The following is a 17423-nucleotide window of genomic DNA, read 5'->3' as shown; positions in this document are numbered from 1 at the left end:
CTTCTGCAGAAGTAACTACTAACCACATTGTCCGGTAGCCGAACAACTGTCCTGGTCGAGGCAGCTTTTAATGTCGTGGTATGTCGAAAAATGAAATAAAAGAGAGCATTGCAGTGATGGCTTCTTTGTTGGTGTATTTACTCAGAATGAAGCATTAGAGAATATGCATAACAAAAGCTCAAAACATACATTTGCAACATGTATATCACTTTTTATTTTACAGTAATGACCGTTGTAGACATAACCGACTTTAAACATTCCATCACACTAGAAGGAAAAATATGATCAACAAGCTATTTAACACTCTCTCTGTGCAGTTCTCATGCTCTAGCTAGCCCAAAAATGACGTGTGGCATTTACAGCTGGTAGTAACACTCTAATCTCATGCTTTTTACAAACAAAATAAGACTGAAACAACATCATGTACTCTCATACACTCAAATAACATCGACATAATGACCATTTATAATGAATAGCGGGCTATCGCGCTAATCGCGAAACACTCATGCTAACCATGTGCTCAGGCCATGGGCTCAAGCATACTAAACTCATGACACACTATTAATATAGTAAATATTATGTGGTATGTTGCCAGCATGTCCACAATCACGGCACATGAATGTCCTTCTTCAAAGTAAAGTTTAATGTGTTCTATTTTCGCATAGCAAAACAAAGTTGATCACAAATTTCTTGATTGACAGGTGTCTCGTCCAATCAGTGATAAGCACGTCATTCTCAAAATATACCTACCTTTTCCGTTTTTTTCTGAATTGTCGTTGTGTTTTATGAATTATTTTGTTTTCTGAATTGTTATTTTGTTTTCTAAATTGTCGTTGTGTTTTCTGAATTGTTATTTTGTTTTTGTATTTGTGATTTGTTTTGCACCTCTCGGCCACCATATTACGAGATGTCTGTAGCCTACATACTATGTTATGATTGTACTGTACAATACAATCGTTGCTAAGTCTGCAGAACACTTTACCTCAGAGCGATCGCCCAGCAAACACAGAACATTCTAACAACGTTTTAACAACATGGCCAAAAGGTTGCTATAACTACGTTGTGTGGTGAAGGTTGTTAGAGCGTTGTCACAACGTTGACATTTAACCACCGTTGTAGGGCCATTGCTTAAAGGAGAACTCCGGTCAATTTTAACATTGAGCTAATTTTTTTGTAAATTTGGAGTGCTGTCAGTACAGAGAACAACGACAAAAATCGGTGTTGCCTACACCGTGTTATCCTCTTTTTTAAATTTGCACCCTGTTGACTTCAACGGGGCAAGTTTTAAACCTGCTATTAGCCTCTTAACATCCTTGATGTGTCATTACAAGTGCCCAGCCATGTGAGTGATTCCTTCAGAGTGAACATGGGTGAATCTGACAGGGTGCAAATTTTAAAAAGAGGATAACACGGTGTAGGCAACACAGATTTTTGTCGTTGTTCTCTGTACTGACAGCACTCCAAATTTACACAAAAATGAGCTCAATGTTAAAATTGACCGGAGTTCTCCTTTAAGGTTGTGCACTGCCAACGGTGTCTTGACAACCACTGGACTACATATGTACTTGTCACTGCCCTGAAGCGCGAAAATCAGCCTTTTAAATTTGAACCGCCGGTTGGGCTCATTGACTGTGTTGTCTCATTCTTCATCGAGCAAGGTGAGTATTGCGTTCAATTTAACGTTACCTCAGCTAAATAAGATCCCTAATTATTCAAACACAACCTACAACTTCATTTCTAATGTGACTAATGTAGCCTCGCTCGCACTGATTAGTTTTTCATTTGATTTGTCTGCTATTTAGTGTCATTCGTTTCTTTGCTCCTCTGGATTTGTTGATGTTTCCTGGACTGATTCCGGTTACCGACCTTTGTCAACGGGCTTTCGACTACTGTCTGCCATGTACAGAACCCGGTTTTGCTTATTAAATGTTCTGATCTTTGCTTTTTATGTTTTATTTATTATACTTAGAAGAAATTTGTATATTCGTAAACATTTTTTTTCTTTATTTTTTTCACAAATGTATGACTTTTGGAAGTGGAATTTGATTACCATATGCAGTTTTAATAAACTTGAATTAACGTAACCTTCTGTCATTTTTACTCTTCAAACTTGCAGGTGTTGATTATAATTAGGCTAATTTACTGATATCCCCATTAAATAATAATAAGGATAAACAATATTTTAAAAAAACTATATAATTATCTAACATCTGACTAATTAAAAATTAACCTCAAAACATAAAATGCTAAATGGGGGATATCTATAGGCCTATATCTAGCATAAAAACAAAAAATTGTCAGAAGGTCATCTCTCAGTTGCTGAATGTCGCGCAACAACATTATGGAAGGCGAACGGGGTCCAAAGTCTTTTTTTTTTTTACTGATATCTTAAGTGCTAGAGTAAATTAATAAATGTTACATTGTAAATTAAGTAAATGCTATATTCCATATTATAAATTATAATTTATTTATATGGGTTATTGAATGTTTGTTTAAAGTTATTGGCCTATCATTTTCAAAAGCATATAACGTACACAGCATAGGATATATTTATAACTGAACACACACACACACACACACACACACACACATAACTTTATTCACTTTCACATAATGATGTTTTTGTAATTTGATGTTCAACCCAAAACCTTTTATTATCTTTTTTCTTTTTTTTTTTTTCTTTTTTTGTCAGAGCTGTTGTGTAAACAAATTAAAATAAAAGTCAAATAAGACAGCAGGTTAAACTACAGTGGGTACGGAAAGTATTCAGACCCCTTTACATTTTTCACTCTTTGTTATATTCAAGTTCATTTAAGTCATTTAAGGTCTTTTTTTTTCCTCATTATTGTACACACAGCACCCCACATTGACAGGAAAACACAGAATTGTTGACATTTTTGCACATTTATTAAAAAAGAAAAACTGAAATATCACATGGTCCTAAGTATTCAGACCCTTTGCTGTGACACTCATATATTTAACTGCTGTCCATTTCTTCTGATCATCCTTGAGATGGTTCTACACCTTCATTTGAGTCCAGCTGTGTTTGATTATACTGATTGGACTTGATTAGGAAAGCCACACACCTGTCTATATAAGACCTTACAGCTCACAGTGCATGTCAGAGCAAATGAGAATCATGAGGTCAAAGGAACTGCCTGAAGAGCTCAGAGACAGAATTGTGGCAAGGCACAGATCTGGCCAAGGTTACAAAAACATTTCTGCTGCACTTAAGGTTCCTAAGAGCACAGTGGCCTCCATAATCCTTAAATAGAAGACGTTTGGGACGACCAGAACCCTTCCTAGAGCTGGCCGTCCGGCCAAACTGAGCTATCGGGGGAGAAGAGCCTTGGTGAGAGAGGTGAAGAAGAACCCAAAGATCACTGTGGCTGAGCTCCAGAGATGCAGTCGGGAGATGGGAGAAAGTTGTAGTAAGTCAACCATCACTGCAGCCATCCACCAGTCGGGGCTTTATGGCAGAGTGGCCCGACGGAAGCCTCTCCTCAGTGCAAGACACATGAAAGCACACCTGAAGGACTCCAAGATGGTGATAAATAAGATTCTCTGGTCTGATGAGACCAAGATAGAACTTTCTGGCCTTAATTCTAAGCGGTATGTGTGGAGAAAACCAGGCACTGCTCATCACCTGTCCAATACAGTCTCAACAGTGAAGCATGGTGGTGGCAGCATCATGCTGTGGGGGTGTTTTTCAGCTGCAGGGACAGGACGACTGGTTGCAATCGAGGGAAAGATGAATGCGGCCAAGTACAGGGATATCCTGGACGAAAACCTTCTCCAGAGTGCTCTGGACCTCAGACTGGGCCGAAGGTTCACCTTCCAACAAGACAATGACCCTAAGCACACAGCTAAAATAACAAAGGAGTGGCTTCACAACAAGTGACTGTTCTTGAATGGCCCAGCCAGAGCCCTGACTTAAACCCAATTGAGCATCTCTGGAGAGACCTGAAAATGGCTGTCCACCAACGTTTACCATCCAACCTGACAGAACTGGAGAGGATCTGCAAGGAGGAATGGCAGAGGATACCTAAATCCAGGTGTGAAAAACTTGTTGCATCTTTCCCAAAAAGACTCATGGCTGTATTAGATCAAAAGGGTGCTTCTACTAAATACTGAGCAAAGGGTCTGAATACTTAGGGCCATGTGACATTTCAGTTTTTCTTTTTTAATAAAAGTGCAAAAATGTCAACAATTCTGTGTTTTTCTGTCAATATGGGGTGCTGTGTGTACAATAATGAGGGAAAAAAATGAACTTAAATGATTTTAGCAAATAGTATGAGTGAGTTTAATTTGTTGATTGATCGATCGTTAATGTATATTTAATGCACTGCACTGCTGTGGTTAATATAACAACACTCTCCCAAGTCCCAACAGCATAATATTACTTTTAAATCTTTTAAGACCAATTCCTAGTCAAATTAGAATCATATCTTAGTTTTATATAACACTTGTGATGGTATTTTCTACAGATATGCTCAGACGTGCAGTCTACATTAGAGCGGAAGCACTAGGAACGCCCACAAGCGACTTCACTGTACAGAGACTAGCGACATGCAGTGACAAAATAGCTGGCGGTGTGAACGGGGCTTCAGAGCCATAAGCTGTTGGCTTTTCTACCTTGAGAAAGAACGTTAAACGAACAACTTAAAAGGGCATGACAAATCATGACATAACACTGACATCACTCACAACGTACCAATGCATTATCCCTCATGAACAAATATAACAGGCTTGTTTGAGATGAGCAAAATCTGCGCAGAACCGATCACCGGTGATCACCGCGAGATGCATGCCGGTTAGAAATGTGTCCGACTGCGCTGCCCTACTAAGGCAAAAGACCTTAACTCACCAGAGTGTGAAACTGAGAAAAATGACTTTAAAGTTATCTTAATGTCCTGGCAATTGAGTTATAGGTATAATATTGTAATTTTCACATGTTGTAGTGTATACCTTTATTAACCCATCTACAAAAAAATGTTGAACTCAAATTTGACCTTTGACCCTTTTTCGGAAGTTACTGTATTCTGCCTTAGCATTGGCCACAAAATGACAATTGGTCATACCAAGGCAAAAGACCTTAACTTCTATTTTATAGCCAATGTTATGCTTAAAATGTAAGCAATATTAAAATTGGACTCACTATGATAAAAAATGGCTTTACATGTATCAACAAGAAGTTAAAGTAGTGAGAGTTGGAAAAGTATGAATGGTTTTAATTAACATGAATTTCATAAAACAAAGTTGATTAACATCACTAAAGTATAAAAGATGTGGAACATGCAACGTTTTTAAAAAAAAAAACTGACTCTAAAACTGAAGAGTGTGTGTGTGTGTGTGTGTGTGTGTGTGTGTGAGAGAGAGAGAGTTCGATCGCGCCCGCGCCTCTCTCTCTCTCTCTTTCTCACGCATGCACGCACGCACGCACGCACACACACACACACACTTCAGTTTTAGAGTCGGTAGCAAGTTTTAAAAACTCGTGGTGGATGTAATGGATTTGCCTTCTCGTCGGTTGTTTGACATGGATTTTAACCAAGGTTCAACAAAAGGTAGGCTCTAAATTATTCCTGTTGCTGGTGTATAATGGGTGTCATTGCGGCTCCAACCAACCAACTCGCGTAGTTTTAAGTCAGTGGACTGTCATTGGCAGGCGAGAGCTAGCTAGAAGCATATTTTATTTCAGTTGTACATGTAGCTTTGTATTACGGGCTGTGAATTAAGATATCATACAAGCCTGCTCTATTCAGCGCTTGTTACTGGATAAATTGTTGATTATGGCTCGAAAAGTGTTTGTGTCTAGTTTGTGAAGTAGTATCGCTAGCTTAAGGCTACCACTAGCTCTTATTGGATGTTAAAGATTCAAAGCCATCTGCACCATCATTTTCCCCCGAGAGTATGCCATTCTTCAAACCTAACAAAAGCAATCACTGTGAAAAATTTACGTGTGTGTCTGAGGTGATTTAATTGCTACATCATAACCCTGTAACTCCAGCGCGGCAATACTTTGATGGTCGGTTAGAAGGCAGAGTGTCGTAACTTCACAGCAGTGCACCCGTAACTTCATTCGAGTGTTCAGGAGCAGCGAGAAACGAAGGCATAAAGCCGTAACTGACGTTACGGGCTTCTACCATAGTTTCCCCTTGGCTTTTTGAAGTTACGGCAAAAACATAATCTTATTCCACCCAAAAAACAATCGAATTGAAACTTGATGTTTGTCTACATGATAAAACTTATGTTTATTGTCCTAAAAATTACAATAACTCATTTTCGCCAAAAATTGAAGTTACGACCTTTTGCCTTAGTGCGGCAGTGCGGTCCACCTTGCTCTGATGTCATGCTGACGTATGTCAAAAATCTCTCGCGAGCGCAAGGCGCACGTGTCGGATTCTGCCGTCAGGCGCAGTTGCTCTCAACCGACTGCGCTGATCAAAAGCATGATGGGAAACAACTTGCTGATGACACAGCTTAATGCTCATTGGTTTAAACAACAGTGATGTGATGCTCTCTTTTAAAATGTTTGATTTTAAAACTCTAAAATATGTTTTATGTGTATACGTACGTTATGTGTGAATATTCCAAAACTATCTGAGAGCGCGATCTCTATGGGTTATGCAATGTAATTTATAAATATATATATATATATGTATATGTATATGTATATATAAACACATATGTCTGTAGCCTATTAAAGAAAACATGATTGATAAACATGTATTTGGAATGGAATTAAATAACAAGTAGCCTCCCTACTTTGGATGTCTTGTTCATTATATTTATTTTCATATAAAAGCAACAGAACTTAAATTACACACTGTGCACGAGCGTGAATCCTGTGAATCCCGCGATATTCATCTTTGATCTCGCATGCAGGTCAGGTGTCAGATCCACTGCGAGAAGAGAGAACTGTCCTGGATGACAGAAATGTCAAGGATACTTCCTTGGCAGGACTGGTCCTTCCAAGTCACTTCCTTCAGAGGCTAGGTGAGGCTCCTCTTTAGCATTCGGAGAACACATAAATGGAACAGGCTAGCAAGTGCACGTCAGTGCGTCATTACGTCAGTGAAAATGAAAAACAGAGCGTTGCTATGGACGCAGTTCTGTTCACTCAGGCAATATAATAGTTTTTAAATCAATGAACTCCTTTTTAATCATATTGATTATTTGACTGTTAAGTGTGTTTAAACAGTGCGGGTCAATTTGACCCATAACATAATGGATGTACTTTTACAACAATTGTTTAGAACACGTAAAACTGTGCCGCGTTATCACAACAATGAATTCGACATACAGTAACATCTATGATAACCAACTTAGTATTAAACCTTACTTTTCTTGCGGTTAATTCATTTTAATGAAATAAAAGTGTGATGAGGTTCAAGAGTCAGGAAGGAAGAAGACAGGGATCGGCATGACTGGGACTCGTACTTTATTAAAATAAAACAAAACAAACAAAAGTCGCACACAACGCACATTCACCGTGGCAACCGCGATGGCACACAGTTCAAAAATGAGAGCTCGGATCCACCGGTTTTCTTTCTCTGCGTCCAATTTTCTCTCCAGTCTCTCTCTCGTTACAGCTCGCGGCTTATAAGCGGTCTCTCCACGCCGATCACTGCAATAAGACACAGGTGTTCGTCATTTGCACTTGACCTACTTGCCTCCCGCTCGTCTCTTCTCTCTCCCATTACAGACCGCGCTGAACCACGCCCCCCTCGCCACAAAAAGCATGTCATTATAAAAATAAAACTTAACCTCATCCATGAACATGATTTTTTGATTCATGATTCTGATTTACATCCACGGTGGAGTTTAAAACGACAGTTCCCATCATTCCACGCTCCTTCACATCGTCATCAAGCTACGCCGTTGTTGTTGTTTGGAATGTAGCGCCCTCTAGCGGCAAAAAATTATTGCATATTGTACCTTTAAAGAGAGACAGCCTTTTTTACACATAAATTTGTGAACTTCTGTTAGTGAAAATCTGTTAGTAAACTTTAAAATGTGTAAAGTGATACAGGGATTGTTACAATTTTTAGCCTATAGTTGACCATGTCAAATGTAATAGATCATGATTAATCTCACATAGCAGTGCAGAATAAGTAATGAAGAAATTATAAGAACTCTTAACAAAATCTTGCTTGTGTGGGAGCCATTCATTTTACATTCTTTCTGGCGCACCCTGTATTCACATATCTCATGATGGTGTTTATCTGGATCTAATTCACAGCAATGATATGACTCACAGAAACTTAATTTTGAGAAATCATTAATCAGAATGGCATTCCCTTACACTCAGACAGTGAGGCTTCTGGCTTTTCCTCATAGATCTGAAGCACTCAGACCTAACCGTGACCTCTCCTGACTCCTTGTTTGAAACTGTGATTAACATAGAGGTTAGGGTATTGCATTTCAGAAACACAAAATATTCATGACGTTAACCTATCACTCTGCTAACATTATTAACATTGCTTCCTCACTGTAATAACTTTTGGCTAGTAAAGAGCCAAGGAGCTAGCATGTATAATTTTTTTGTAAACTCAAAACAGAGGCTTGTTAACTTACCTTCGTAGTTGTTTATATAGCTGGACACATACAGTTTAAAACCTTTGTCCATTTTTGATGTTGGTGTCTTCGATGTGGCCTGGATGATCCGATGTACATCATTTGCCGTCATACTCGGCAGGTCCTGCAGCGATCGCGTAAAAAACGACATAGCTACAGCAAACGTTAACGTGAACCGGAAGTACTAAAGCTGGCTGAGGAGTCCGGAAGCATCAGAACGGAAGTGCGTGGCATTTAGCCTATTAAACGCAATACTCACGTATCCTCCTTGCTCGATGAAGAATGAGACAACACAATGGGCCCAACGGGCGGTTGAAATTTAAAAGGCTGATTTTCGCGCTTCAGGGCAGTGACAAGTACATATGTAGTCTAGTGGTTGTCAAGACACCATTGGCACAACCTTAAGCAATGGCCCTACAACGGTAGTTTAATGTCAACGTTGTGACAACGCTCTAACAACCTTCACCACACAACGTAGTTATAGCAACCTTTTGGCCATGTTGTTAAAACGTTGTTAGAAGGTTGGATACGTTGTGCCAACATTCTGTGTTTGCTGGGTAAGCTCTAACCTGTTAACATGCTCTAACCTGTGCAGTGCAAAATATGAAAAGACAATGCAGAAAAGCAGAGCGCATGTGGCGGAAGACAAAACTTGTAGTCCATTATAACATCTACAAAGACAGCCTTCATGCTTTCAATATGGAACTAGGCAAAGCTAGACAGACTTTCTTCTCAAATATTATAAACAGCAATTTAAACAACACACGCACTCTTTTTGCTACTGTAGAGAGACTGACAAACCCCCCAAGCCAGATTCCCAGTGAAATGCTCTCAGACAGCAAGTGCAGTGAGTTTGCCTCTTTCTTCTCTGAGAAAATCAACAATATCAGAAAGGTGATCAGCACATCCTTGAGTTGCACTGGGGTCAGACAGATCAGACCACCTGAGAAAGTAGTTACTATGTCTGACTTCAAAGAAATTGATGGCACAATTTTGGACCGTACAGCACCTTAAAACATCAACATGTGCTCTTGACACACTTCCCACATCATTTTTCAAAAGTGTGTTTAACAGTTTAGAAGCAGATCTTCTAGACGTGGTAAATACCTCACTTCTCTCTGGGAGTTTTCCAAACTCCCTGAAAACTGCAGTTGTCAAGCCCCTCCTGAAAAAGAGCAATCTGGATAAGACCATATTAAGCAACTATAGACCGATCTCAAATCTTCCTTTCATAGGCAAGATCATTGAAAAAGTTGTCTTCAATCAGCTGAATAAATTCTTATGCTCGAATGGATACTTTGACAATTTTCAATCTGGTTTCCGACCACATCACAGCACAGAGACAGCGCTCATAAAGATAATAAATGATATTCGCTTAAATACTGATTCAGGCAAATTATCGGTGCTGGTACTACTCGACCTCAGTGCTGCATTTGACACTGTTGATCATAACATACTTCTGGACAGGCTGGAAAACTGGGTGGGGCTTTCTGGGATAGTCCTAAAATGGTTCAGGTCATACTTAGATGGGAGAGGTTATTATGTGAGTATAGGAGACCATAGGTCTGAGTGGACATCCATGACATGCGGAGTCCCTCAAGGCTCAATTCTTGCGCCACTCCTGTTCAACCTGTATATGCTTCCAATGAGCCAAATAATGAGAAAGAACCAAATTGCTTACCACAGTTATGCAGACGACACACAGATTTACTTAGCCCTATCGCCTAACGACTACAGCCCCATTGACTCCCTGTACCAGTGCATTGATGAAGTCAACAGTTGGATGTGTCAAAACTTTCTTCAATTAAACAAAGACAAAACTGAAGTCATTGCGTTTGGAAACAAAGATGAAGTTCTCAAGGTGAACGCATACCTTCACTCTAGGGGTCAAACAACTAAAAATCAAGTCAGGAATCTTGGTGTGACACTAGAGTCAGACCTTAGTTTCAGTAGTCATATCAAAGCGATAACAAAATCAGCATACTATCATCTAAAAAATATTGCAAGAATTAGATGCTTTGTTTCCAGACAAGACTTAGAGAAACTTGTTCATGCTTTCATCACCAGCAGGGTGGATTACTGTAATGGACTCCTCACTGGCCTTCCCAAAAAGACCATAAGACAGTTGCAGCTCATACAGAACGCTGCCGCCAGGATTCTGAGCAGAACCAGAAAATATGAACACATCACACCAGTCCTCAGGTCTTTACACTGGCTCCCAGTTAGATTTAGGATTGATTTTAAAGTATTATTACTGGTATATAAATCATTCAATGGCCTAGGACCTCAATACATTGCAGATATGCTCACTGAATATAAACCCAACAGATCACTCAGATCATTAGGATCATATCAGCTAGAAATACCAAGGGTTCACTCTAAGCATGGCGAGTCCGCTTTTAGCTATTATGCTGGAACGCTTCCAGAAGAGATCAGATGTGCTCCTACTGTAGTCACATTCAAATCCAGACTCAAAACACATCTGTTTAGCTATGCATTTAATGAATGAGCACTGTGCCAATGTTCGTCCGACTGTTTGAACTGTACTGTATTTTCTGTATAAACTGTTTTAATTATTCTTATTCTTTTTATTATTTTAATTTCTTCTATGTAAAGCACTTTGAATTGCCACTGTGTATGAAATGTGCTATATAAATAAACTTGCCTTGCCTTGCCTAACCTGTTTTACACAGGTGAATGTCTTTGGGTTTGGAGATACAAGTAATGGAACCTGGCATCATTACTTTGCCAAATCTCACACACTCACTTTAAAGGCGGCCCTCATAAAGGAGACATTGAAAACAAAACAATGCATCAACTTCAGCACAGAAACAAGATTTCAATATATAAAGGGTATTGATAAAGAAAACTGTTCTTACATTTAATGAAGGATTTGAGGATGGATTAAGTACTAAGATTGCAACACAAATTAGGGTAAGTGTACCCATTAAGCCCACCAAAATCTAAGTCTAGGTTTTTTTCATAGATATTGACATAGTTTATAAGAAAAATTATTTGTTAAAATGCAAGATTAATCTCTCATTTGAAATTGTATTAATTAGTTGATAAACATTTTCGAATATAAAATTAAGATAATTTAGGAATAAAGTCAGAAGTCTGGCATGGGCTTAATTGGTACTTTTGGCACCATTTAAGCCCGCATGTGTTCCAAATAAGCCCACATCATCATTGATTCACAAAATATAAAAAAATGTAATGATTTTAAAGAAGTAAAACATCAATATATTTATTTAGTGACAGGGAAGTATTAAAAAAAATAATTTTGCTAATGTTTGATTAGAGCCCTGGGTATGATGGGTTGGTGTTAGTGGCCGGTGGTCTGGAGCTTTAAGTCGGCTTGACTGGAGTTGTAGCTGGAGTCAAGCTGGAAGTTTGACCGGGTGTATCTCGGGAGCCAAGCCGAGTAAGGGCTCCATACTCTGGGCTTAGGGGGGCCTCCTAGTGGGCACCCCACACAGGGAGTCTGGAGCCTTAAGCCGGCTTGGCTCCCGAGTTATGCCTGGTAAAAGGTGGAAGTTAAACATGGTGTATCTCGGGAAGGAAGCTGAGTTGGGGCTCCAGACTCTGGGGTTTCAGAGGGTCTCCTAGTGGGCCCCCCACACCGGGAGTATGCAGCCTTAGGTCGGCTTGACTCCGAGGACTGTGGAGAATATAGGGTCCCTCTGGGAGCTCTCCATGCCCGGAATATCAAGCCTTAACTCAGCTTGGCTCCCGAATTATGCCCAGTTATACATAAAGGACTTTAGGACAAAACGGGCTCTATCTCATTTGAATGAATGTGTGTAATTTGTGTGTAAGTAAGGTAAGGGTAAAAGGTTGGTAAGATAAAAGCACACAAAGACACGTTATCATTAAACACTTTCAGAAAATGAATCAGTTTGCAATTAGAGGGATTCCTCACTGAAACACATAAGGTGGGCTTAAATGGTTACACAGTGAGTAATGGTGAAAAAAGACAATGTTTTCCTTTAAAAATGTAAGATATGTTTACAAATACATGCATGGAGCTTAAATATACTGTGGACTAAGTATCATAGTAATTTTCATTGTGCCCACATTGAGAAATGTTAAGTTTTTTTCATTCAAGGTTAGCTTGTGTTGGCTCTAGTTTGCATGCGTTTTGTGGCACTGTACCATTTAAGCCCATCTTTAAAAAAAGTTAATTTATAAAAGAAATCTTCTCTACAAAACAATTTATGATGTATTTATTAGTAAATTAATGTAAAATGAATCACAAAACATTTATTGTTTGCAGTTCACATGCTTAATTCTTTGGCAGTCTATCTTTCTGTAAGGCTAATGGTTTGACCTAGAGATTAGCTTTGAACGCAAGCTAATAAAACTCATCTTTCAATTTAAAAGAAAATGATATAAAATGATGAAGTACTATTTGTTCATACACAAAAAACAATACATTTATCTCTTATTTTACATAATATCAATGTAATTTCCAAAGAAATGGCTGAAAATTGCAGAAATGTGTTGATTTCTGAAGGGTACAGAAACACCAAAGTTTTGGGGTGACTTTGTGTGAGGTCCCCTGAGACAGCATGCACATGGTTGGGGCTAACTCAACATTGCCAAATGTGATTGGTATGCAATAAAAAATGTCAGGGAAGTAACAAATCACTGGATTGGTTAAAATAATAAGCAGCATAAAATATTATTTTCTCTTTTTTTTATTTGACTTCAGAGTTGAAAGTGGGCTTAAAGGGTACATGGGCTTAATGGGTACACTTACCCTAATGTTAAAATAAATAAATAAATTTCAATGTCTTTAATATAAATGTTGGCTTACAATGGCAATGTTTTGAGAGCTGTAGAATGTCCTACTCTTTATTGTACTTACTGTACACATTGTAAACATATATGTTGTTAATGTACTAATATATAAGACATCTGGAATGTTAAAGTTTATGTGGATCACTATCTTGTATTATAAAAAATAAATAAATAAAATTAAAAGGTTGAGACTTGGCATGCATGCATTTTGCGGAAGAACATTGTTTTGTTTGTGCTTAGGCTTGCATAAGGGCGGATGAATCCGGTTTTCCTATTGCTCATAAAACATTCCCTATAGGCTTAAGAGATATAACCAGTTTAGATGGAAAGGATCTCAAGGTGACTAGCTGAAGATGTTACTGTAGCTTTACCCATTAATAGACACGGTACTAACTTGGGAATAAATTCCAGCACAGCGCTACAAATAACCCTTCACAATGCTTTAAAATGAATTCTGTTAGATTGTAACTGAGTCCACTGAGGATGAGTTGTGTAGAATCCAATTGCAGTTTTATTAAAGCAGGCTAAATGTGAATGAATACAACATAAACAGAACAAAACAATGACCTGAACAAACTTGAAACTTGGCTTGAGTGTAAACTTGACAGCATAAACTCATGGAACCGCAGTTACACAAACAAAAGGCTCGTTTGAGATCAGTCAATCAATGCATTTATAAAGCACAATAAAAACAACAGTGGTTGACCATTGTGCTGAATAATATCATTTAAAAGAAAACTAAAAGACATAAACAATATGTCACTAAGACACAAACATACAATTGATGATTGGACAAAATCTGCGATGAACTAAATCTTTGCAGAACCGATCACCGATGATCAACGCGAGATGCATGCTGGTTAAAAATGTGTCCGAGTGTGGTCTGACTGACTGACTGACTATTCTGCGAAAGCGAGGCGGCCATGTCGGATATTGCAGTCAGGAGCAGTTGCTCTTCACCGACTGCGCTGATCAAAAGCACGATGGGAAACGATTTGCTGACGACACTATTCACAAATAATTTATACACATAAAAAAACATGATATCAGAGTTTTAAAATACAACATTTTAAAAGAGAACAATACATCACAGTCGCATTAAGCTGTGTCGTCAGGAAGTTGTTTCCCACCGTGCTTTTGATCAGCGCAGTCGGTAGAGAGCAACTTTCTTTTTTGGCTTTTCTGGCACACATCAGCATGACATCAGAGCAAGGCGACACACACTCTGACACATTTCTAACCAGCATGCATTTCGCGGTGATAGGCTCTGAAAGTGCTGAAAGGTGACGCAGCGCCTGAAAATAGGTCTAATAGGTTAGACAAACTTAGTCCCGGTCACGTTGGAAGAAGTTACCGAGCTGGTGACTATTTTTAGGCGCTGCGTCATATCATTACGCCTGCTGCACCCATGGTACGGCCGCACAGTTCCTTGATTATTACGCCGGAATGAGAGTAGTTCCTAGCCATATAGGCTTAGAAAATCGCAACTTTTCATTTTCCGTCGATCTTAGTACACGGTTTAACTACAGAAGAGTCAAGTTTTAAATAGGAAAAATATTGAAACTCTTTGGTCATTTTGAAAGAAATGCTACTGGACTCGTCTGAATCAATGATCTATGCTAAGCTATGCTAAAAGTGGTACCGTCAGACCCGGAGTTCGGCTGAATGGATTCTAAAACGGTAAAACTCAACTGTTTAACTCTGGGGGAGTTGTAAAATGAGCATATTTCCGAAAAAAGTGGAGTATCCCTTTAAGAAAAGCCTTCCAGTACACTGTAACGGATTTCTGTAATTTGAACAGTATTTTACTGTAATATGTACAGTAAGATACTGTAATATATATATACAGTATGTTACTGTAAACAGCAAAGGATTATGGGAAAATATAGGGTTACTACTGTAATTCTTCCCTGCTGTAAATCAATTTACAGTAGTGAACTTGCCCGCGAAAAACTGACCAATGGCAAGAGAGATTTCTTTTCAAGTGTTTTTTTGAGGGGTGAAGTGGCAATGCACTGACAAAAGATCATGTAACTCACTAAAAAGGTTAGTATATTATTTCTATTTTATGTAAAACAAACATTTTCAAATGTTTTTACTCATGTTAACAGCAAACTAACATGATTTATCGTTTTGTTTTCGTCTGAATGGTTTTAGTGCCTTTTTTTCCTGACTGTCGTCAGAATGGTTTTGGTGCCTTGTTACTGCCTTTTTTCCTGACTGTCGGCCGGGTCGCTGTCACGGTGATAATATTAACTGGTGAATAAGTTAAGTTCACCTATATTAGCCGAAATATTCTTTAGTTAAAACGATAAAAAAAATATGTTTGTGTGTTCCTCTGCCTCTTTAACGCAAGTTAGCTCATCAGGCGGGCGGAGTCGTCGACTGTAATAACGTTAACCGCAGCGAATTAACGTGAAATAGCCTAAAGTTACTGAGGTAAAGTGAGATAGACGAAACCCTTGTTTAAGTGCGGGTTTTAAACAATATTTTCACGTAATGTTGTATGCTTTGATTTATTTTCAGGTTTGTGATCTGGATAATGCCATCTGCAATCTGCAACGATGGAGTGTGTTGGAGCCTTTTCATTGCCGTCATTGTGATAACATCAACTGGTAAGTAATGTTATGGTTAACTTCACCTAAATTAGCCGAAGTAAACTTATTAAACAGAGAAGCATAATAACTTTGGTATGTTTTGTCTCTTCTTTCACAATTTTTTGTCAGATGTACAACGTAAATAGGCTACTGAGTAAAACTAAGTTAAAGGGATAGTACAGCTTAAACAGAAAATTATGTCATCATTTACTCGCCCACAAGGTGTTCTAAACCTGCATGAAGTTCTTTCTTCTGAACATAAAATAAGATATTTTGAAGATTGTTGGTAATGGAATAGTTGCTGGTCCCCATGGACTTAAAAAAAAATAATAATAATGGACTTAAAAAAAAAAAGAACACATGAATGTCAATGGGGACCAGTAAGTGTTTGGTTACTCGTGTTCTTTAAAATATCTTCTTTTGTATACAGCACAATAAATACATTAATAGAGCTTATGAACAAGTTGAGGGTGAGTAAATGGTGACAGAATTTACAATTTTTAGTAAACTAACCCTTTATCCAACACCATTGTTAATTTCATCTTTTGTTTTATTTTCAAGTTTGTGGTCTGAATTATGTCGTCTGCAATGTCGGAGGTGTATTTTGGAGTCTTTTTTTGTGATTGCCTTCGTAACGGTTATAACATCTACAGGTGAGTAAGATGACATCAACTAAATTAGCTGAAGTATGCGTTAGTTAAGCAGGCAAACATAATATAACTGCCGATGAAACCAAAGGAAGGGGAGAAAACAGTGGTTTACCAGGCAGCAGAGTTAAACCATCCCTCAGTTTCTGTTCTTTATTTTGAATTTGCAGGAGCCATTCCCTCCGGACTGGACAACACTGCTGACGCTCTCCAGTAATACACAGAACGGGTTGACGTTGAAGGAGGAGGAGGAGGAAAGGGTTAGCAATATACCATTATCAATATAGCAAAGTTTTGCTAACTAATATTTTTAATGTTGTTTAATTGATTAAAAACTATAAACACCATACAACATCATATCTTACCTCATCTTCACCCCACATGTTATTGTTGTTAGTGATAAGGTCTGTTATTGTATTTTAGTTTTTTCTGTAAACTATAACACTAAAAGGCTGCTGTGACTTTGTCTGTTTCAGGAGAGTCTGCTCTCTAAGCAAAAACATGGTTGCTGACAATGAAGGGCAGAATCATCAATCAGCTGTCTATTTTGTCGAATGCAGAATTGGGTAAACCAATATATATATATATATATATATATATATATATATATATATATATATATATATATACGTATATATATATATATATATATATATATTACATTACATTTACATGCATGAAGACACTTTTATCTAAAGCAACTAGCATTGTATTTAAGTTTAATTTAAGTTATCCATTCCCTGGAAATCTAAGCTACAGTGTTACGGCCCTTAGGCCGTGTGTGTGTGTGTATGTA

The 17423-nt window shown here is 38.2% G+C and overlaps 1 long non-coding RNA gene across 2 annotated transcripts; it reads left to right on the top strand.

Annotated features, from left to right (window-relative positions):
* The first annotated feature begins 15529 nt into the window (after positions 1-15529).
* Positions 15530-16943, top strand: LOC311299435. Of its 2 annotated transcripts, XR_014629128.1 has the most exons (4): positions 15530-15642; positions 15910-15998; positions 16542-16633; positions 16798-16943. It is a non-coding gene; the product is annotated as an uncharacterized lncRNA (long non-coding RNA). The 2 variants fall into 2 exon arrangements; XR_014629129.1 differs by lacking the exon at positions 15530-15642 and having other exon boundaries at positions 15814-15998; positions 16798-16936.
* Positions 16944-17423: the final 480 nt, after the last annotated feature.

Source organism: Rutilus rutilus (assembly GCF_951802725.1).
Source record: "Rutilus rutilus genome assembly, chromosome: 11".
Classification (NCBI taxonomy): Eukaryota; Metazoa; Chordata; class Actinopteri; order Cypriniformes; family Leuciscidae; genus Rutilus; species Rutilus rutilus.
Note: the sequence above shows the minus strand (reverse complement) of the source record. Positions and strands in the feature narration are given on the sequence as shown.